The following is a 6,714-nucleotide window of genomic DNA, read 5'->3' as shown; positions in this document are numbered from 1 at the left end:
GCTATTATAACTTCTCTGCAGAAAGACTTAACAGAAGATGGGATTCCATGCAGAGTCTAGTAAAAGGAAGCCATAGAGAAGAACCCATCCATGTAACTTGTCCCTTCCCCAAGAACAGGAAGGTACTCTAAGGAGGTCCATTCCCACCATGGGGATGAGTGATGGATTGCACTGTTGAGACTAACTCTGTTGAGAATAACTCTGAAAATGGTCTTGTCTTTGCTCAGATCCAGTCCCACAGAGCAGTCTTGACATAGGTGTTGGTTTCCACAGCTTTCTTAAGGGAGGGAAACACTAATCATCCAATCTGAATACTCCAGAGTTCTGAGAAAGTACAATTCTCTTGGTAAATTAATACATTGGGGCTTAATTTATCCATCTGTCTGTTATGATTTAAAATGGCCATACCCAGTACTGGCACAAGAACAGACCATAGATCAATGGAACAGAAGAGAGAGCCCAGATACAAATCTACACATATATGGTCAATTAATACACAATAAAGGAGCCATGGATATACAGTGGGGAAATGACAGCCTTCTCAACAACTGGTGTTGGCAAAACTGAACAGCTACGTGTAAGAGAATGAAACTGATCATTGTCTAACTCCATACACAAAAGTAAACTCTAAATGGATCAAAGACCTGAATGTAAGTCATGAAACTATAAAACTCTTACATGAAAACATAGGCAAAAATCTCTTGAATATAAACATGAGCAACTTTTTTTCTGAACACATCTCCTTGGGCTTGGGAAATGAAAGCAAAAATGAACAAATAGGACTACATCAAACTAAAAACTTCTGTACAGCAAAGGACACCATCAGTAGAACAAAAATGCATCCTACAATATAGGAGAATATATTCGTAAACAGCATATCCAACAAGGGGTTAACATCCAAAATACATAAAGAACTCATATACCTTGACACCCAAAAAGCAAACAACCCAATTAAAATATGGGTGGAGGATATGAACAGACATTTCTTCAAAGAAGAAATTCAGATGGCCAACAGGCACAAGAAAAGATGCCCCACATCACTAATTTCACTAATTATCAGGGAAATGCAAATTAAAACCACAATGAGGTTCCACCTCACACCAGTTAGGAAGGCCAACATCAAAAAGACAAGCAACAACAAACACTGGAGAGGATGTAGAGAAAGAGGAACCCTCCTACACTGCTGGTGGGAATGTAAATTAGTTTAACCACTGTGGAAAGCAATATGGAGGTTCCTCAAAAAACTAAAAATAGAAATACCATTTGACTCCTAGGAATTTACCCAAAGAAAACAAGATACCAGATTCAAAAAAACATATGCAACTCTATGTTTATTGTAGCACTATTTACAATAGCCAAGATATGCAAACAACCCAAGTGTCCATCAGTAGATGAATGGATAAAGAAGATGTGGTACATATACACAATGGAATATTATTCAGTCATAAGAAGAAAACAAATCCTACCATTTGCAACAACGTGGATGGAGCTAGAGGGTATTATGCTCAGGAACTAAGCCAGGCGGAGAAAGACAATTACCAAATGATTTCACTCATTTGTGGAGCATAACAAAGCAAAACTGAAGGAACAAAACAGCAGCAGACTCACAGACTCTAAGAAGGGACTAGCAATTACCAAAGGGAAGAGGTTGGGAGGGTGGGTAGGGAGGAAGGGAGAAGGGGATTGAGGGGCATTATGATTGGCTCACATGGAGTTGGGGTCACGCATAAGGCAGTACAGCACAGAGAAGACAAGTAGTGACTCTATAGCATCTTACTACGCTGATGGACAGTGACTGCAATGGGGGTGGGGGGCACTTGATAATATGGGTGAATGTTGAAACCACAACGTCGCTCATGTGAAACCTTCATAGGAGTGTATATCAATGATACTTTGATAAGAAAAGAATGGCTAAATCCAGTCTCCCTAAAATCTAATTTAAAGTATGGACATTAGAGACTACTTTCATCAGGTTCTTTTGGTGACAAAGAACAGAGACTCATTCAAACTTGTTAAAGAAAAGATGTTTATTGAATTTTAGGTGAATTGAAAGATAGGAACCCAAGCAGAGCAAGGCCTTGCAGAAACCTAAAAGCCACTAGGAACCAATTTTTCTCTCTTTCACTGGAGGTCAGTGTGTCTTTCTAAATCTGTTTCCTTTTTGTTTTGTTACACCTTGGGCTCTCTGTGTATCTGCCCCTTCTCCAGCCCATCCTGTTCCCTCTGTTCACTCACCTGCACTTGACCATCATGGACACCCCAGCTTGGGGAAGAAACCTCCTCCGTGTCTCTTGGTTCATGTTTACCCACACAAAATATGAGCGACCCAGCTCATCACTTGAAGCCAGGACACAATCTGTCAACCTATGAATTCACTGCTATTGGACTGCTTTCTGACTCAATCCGCTGTTAAAGGAGGAAGAAAGATAACCACCCAGCACAGCAGGGATTGGGAGTGGGTAGATGCACTAAAATCTTTCTATTAATATGACCATACTTTCTGAACCAAATGTCAGGATAAAATGTATAAAAGTTATTGGCAATCCACTCTGATGGTAGAGAGAGTCTGGGAGGTGTAGTTCAGATGATGAAGTATCGGAAGTTCTGAAGCATTTTGATAGCTAATGACAATAATGGACCGAAATGTTTTTTTATACAATTTTTTTTATTAAGGTATTACTGATATACACTCTTATGAAGGTTTCACATGAAAAACAATGTGGTTACTACATTTACCCATATTATCGAGAATGAACCAAAATTTTTGAAATTGAGACTTTCCTGGAAAATCTCAGTTATTATAAAATGGTGAGTGATCTCATGAGGCAAAATACCTATATCACAGTATTGTTGAGAGAATTAAATGAGTTACAGAATATGTATATATTATATATGTGTGTTATAGCATGAGTTATAGCATGTAATACAAATATATATGTAATATATAGCATATATATAACTCATTTAAGTGTGTGTGTATACACATACACCACTTTAGTAGTTCCTATGAAAATATTGACTATTATTATCATGTAATGGAAGACTGCATAGTCTTGATTTTCGGTGACACACCAAGATACAGCTATCCTGTTAGGCAGTCTCTGACTATTAGTTAATCTGTCTCCTTACACATTTCTCTTTAAATACAATGTCAAACACCCAACAAGCAGGATAGTTTTCAGGAAGCTTTATGGAGTGGCGGTGATGCCTCCTAGGATCTTCCCGCCGAGTGCAAAGAGCTGATTTTGTATCAGAACATCCCCTTCTGTAAGTTGGGGAAGGGCAGGCTATTCTTCAGCCAGCCAGGTATAACCACATATCTTTTGCAAGACATGAGTATTGAGACAAATTAAATACCTCAACCTATAGGATCCAGATGTCCAGGAAAGGAATGAGGGGCAGGGAGCTTGGAGTGATGAACACGAGGCTACAGATAGAGCTGTGGAGAAGACCAAAAGCTAGTCCTGATAGGGGAACCTAGAAAAGTAACAGGTCAGAAAGTGATGCGGAGACAGGGCTAGAATGACATCCAGGTGGCATGAGAATGCTGGACTCATGGATTTCGAATGCCTGCACTCCACCTTTCCCTGAGACACACCTTGTCTATTTTATTTTATTTCTTTGAGAAGTGTTAAATATTCTTCATTTAATATCATATATAATCCACACTGAAATGCCTTTCATTAAGTAAAAGGCAACATTTTAGATATAGGGAATTTTAATTAAATTGGCATACTCCAGACCAAAAGATAGTGGACATTGCTAGCTTATCTTCAGACCTTGCCTTTAACAGGCTAATGAACACAACTTGAAACATCCATGAGTCTTGCTGTTGTCAACTAGAGTTGACCCCAGAAAATATATTCTCAACAAAAATTCATGGATGATGGTATAACCCTGATTGATATACCTATGTTCATAAACTTACATTCAAAATGTCTCTGAGTCAAAAGAATAGGGTAAGAATAATAGGGTCAAAATTCTGGTGTTAAAAAAAGTCCTGTTTCTCTCCATAGACCTCATGCTCCTGCACAATTATTCTTAATTCTTTAAGCTAATTATTAAAACCAGTTATTTGAAAACCAATTCTGTAGAAAAATAAGAGAGAAGGGTCCAATGTACAACGATCAAAATCCCTGAAGCATATGGAATTTGACAAGTTGATTCTAAAATTCATCTGCAAGAAAAAAAGTTAAAGAAAAGTGAAGAAATTTTTGTAAAAGATCAGAGAAGGGACTTGCCCTGCCAGATAACAAAATATTTTATAAACTTACAGAAATTAAACCTGCATGTTGCAATTCAGGAATAAACAGTTAAATCCAAGGAATAAAACAGGGCCCAACGAGACTCTTGGGTATATGGGAATATCATACATTTAAACCATAAAGAAAGGGTTGATTTGTTTATAAAAGGGATTGTCAGATAATTAGCTATTCATTTACAAAGAAATAACATTTTTACTTTATACCTTACTTTTAAAAATTATGGATTTCAAAGTTACATGTAAAAGAAAATTATACAAGTATTAAAATAATATACAGAAAAATATATTATACAGAACTTTGTTTATATTTTCAGAAAAGGAAATACTTTCTTATGCAAGATACGAAAATGGAAGTTATACATACAAGATTCATAAATTTAACTATGTAAAAATTGACTTCTACACACATAGTGTCCAAATCTTGGATTCTAATACATTCTCCAATAAAAGGAACCAGGGTTTCTTGGAGAAATGGTTGGTTCTAGAATTGTGGTAGGAAAACACATAAGATGAGCCTAGAGCATTTTGTAGGGCCAGAAAGAAAGGAAAAGCTAAAACACGCACACATGTATATACACACAAAATTACGGGGATGCATCAAAGGGACACACAGGAGCCAATTGAAAGAGCTCCCAATAGCCAAAGCTGGAACAACTTGAGCAATAAAATAAAGTAGTATTGAATTATAACCCAAAGTATAAAATAAACAGTCATGAGTCAATACTAATATAAATTAATGACTGAGTAAATAAATGGGGGAGAATAGATAAATCTTCCATGCAGAAGAATTCCAAATAATTTATGAAGATATTCTTGCCTCAAGGAGGTAGAGCTTAATTTCCCAATCCTTATGTGTGGTCTGTGCATGGTGACGTCCTTCCAAAGAGAACAGCATGGACAGGAGGAGAAGGAATAACTTTATAGAGAAGAACTGAGACAAACCGTACTTTAGCCAGGTAAGCAGGGTTAATATCAACAGTGATAAGTCATGTTGATAGTCTGTACCCTTGAAATCATGTGATGAGAAGGGCACTTTATCTCTGTGGTTTCCCTCCCCCAAACCCAAAACTCCAGTTTAATCATGAAAAAAACACCAGACAAATATTCAGAGGGACAAAATACAAAAAACGAGTACTCAAAACGACAAGTTGTGAAGAACAAGGAAAGTTGAAGAAACTTTCAAAGCTAAAAGGAGCATAAGGGATCTGACTTGCAAATATTATGTGCTATTGTGGTTGGGACCCTGAAATAGGAGAAGGGACATAAACAAAAACTAAGGAAATCTGAATAGAGTGTGAGCTTTGGTTAATAATAATGTATTAGCATTCCTCTTCCCAACCCAAAGTGGACACACAAAATATAAAGAAAGATATGCTGACTGCAGGATGGAGAGCAGATTGGGTTAAAAAAAAAGTGTCAATATTGGCTCATCAATTGTGACAAAATGTCCATACTAATATGAGGTCAACAAAAGAAGAAACTGCATGTGGAGGGTATATGAAAAAACTGTACTGTCTTTAAGTACAGCCTTGACCATTTTGAGAACCAGTAGTCAGGTATTTTATAACATGTCCCTCAGTTTTTCTAAATATTAGACTGGGGTTATGGATTTGAGGCAGGGTAGTAGCTATTAAAATGTTAAAATGTTCGATTCTAGTTACCTAGGGAAATATTATTTGCACATGTGTAAAAAAGGGCACGAACAAGGGTTTACTGAAGCATTATTTGGAAAAAATAAAAAGCAAAAGCATAACATCTTTGATAGGGAAATGATAAGGGATTAAATAAACTATGGAATAACCATGGAGAGGAACACCACATTTCTTTGACTTCAGGATGTCATCAATTATAGACATGATTATTTTATGCATTATTAAGAAAGAAAAATGCTCTTAATTCAACTATGACACAAAGCTTTCTTATCATTTATAATTTTTATTTTATGCTTATTCAAAAATCCAATTGAGCCTTAAGACACTGATTTTTAACTCTGTATCATCCTGTGCATATAGTAAAATGAAAACATTCATGAAATAAAGGCATATATAAATCTTATTCTCAGAGTCTGAACCTTTTGAATCATGTTTAGACTGAGAGTCATCAATATTCCAGGCTTCTAACACCCTTTCTGCAAGTTTTGAAGCAAATCCAGCAGGCAATGACAAATACATTATTACTACTGCCTAGATGACAGCAATTGTAAGATGCATGCCAAATTTAGAGATCATAAAATGTGAATGAAAAGATGTGCCTTAGAATAATGAAAAAAGGGTATTATGCAGCAACTGAAGGAACTAAGGAAGTTTCACACATGCCACTATGGAAAGTTCTACTTTGAATTGCTAAAGAAAAATAGCAAGGTACAATAAATATATACAGTATGAGCTCATTTATGGAAAAAACAAAACCAACCTCTATATTTCTTCAGCAGACACTGGAAGTGTGGTTAC

Source organism: Manis pentadactyla, chromosome 3 (genome assembly GCF_030020395.1).
Source record: "Manis pentadactyla isolate mManPen7 chromosome 3, mManPen7.hap1, whole genome shotgun sequence".
Classification (NCBI taxonomy): domain Eukaryota; kingdom Metazoa; phylum Chordata; class Mammalia; order Pholidota; family Manidae; genus Manis; species Manis pentadactyla.
This window is presented reverse-complemented; position numbering follows the sequence as displayed.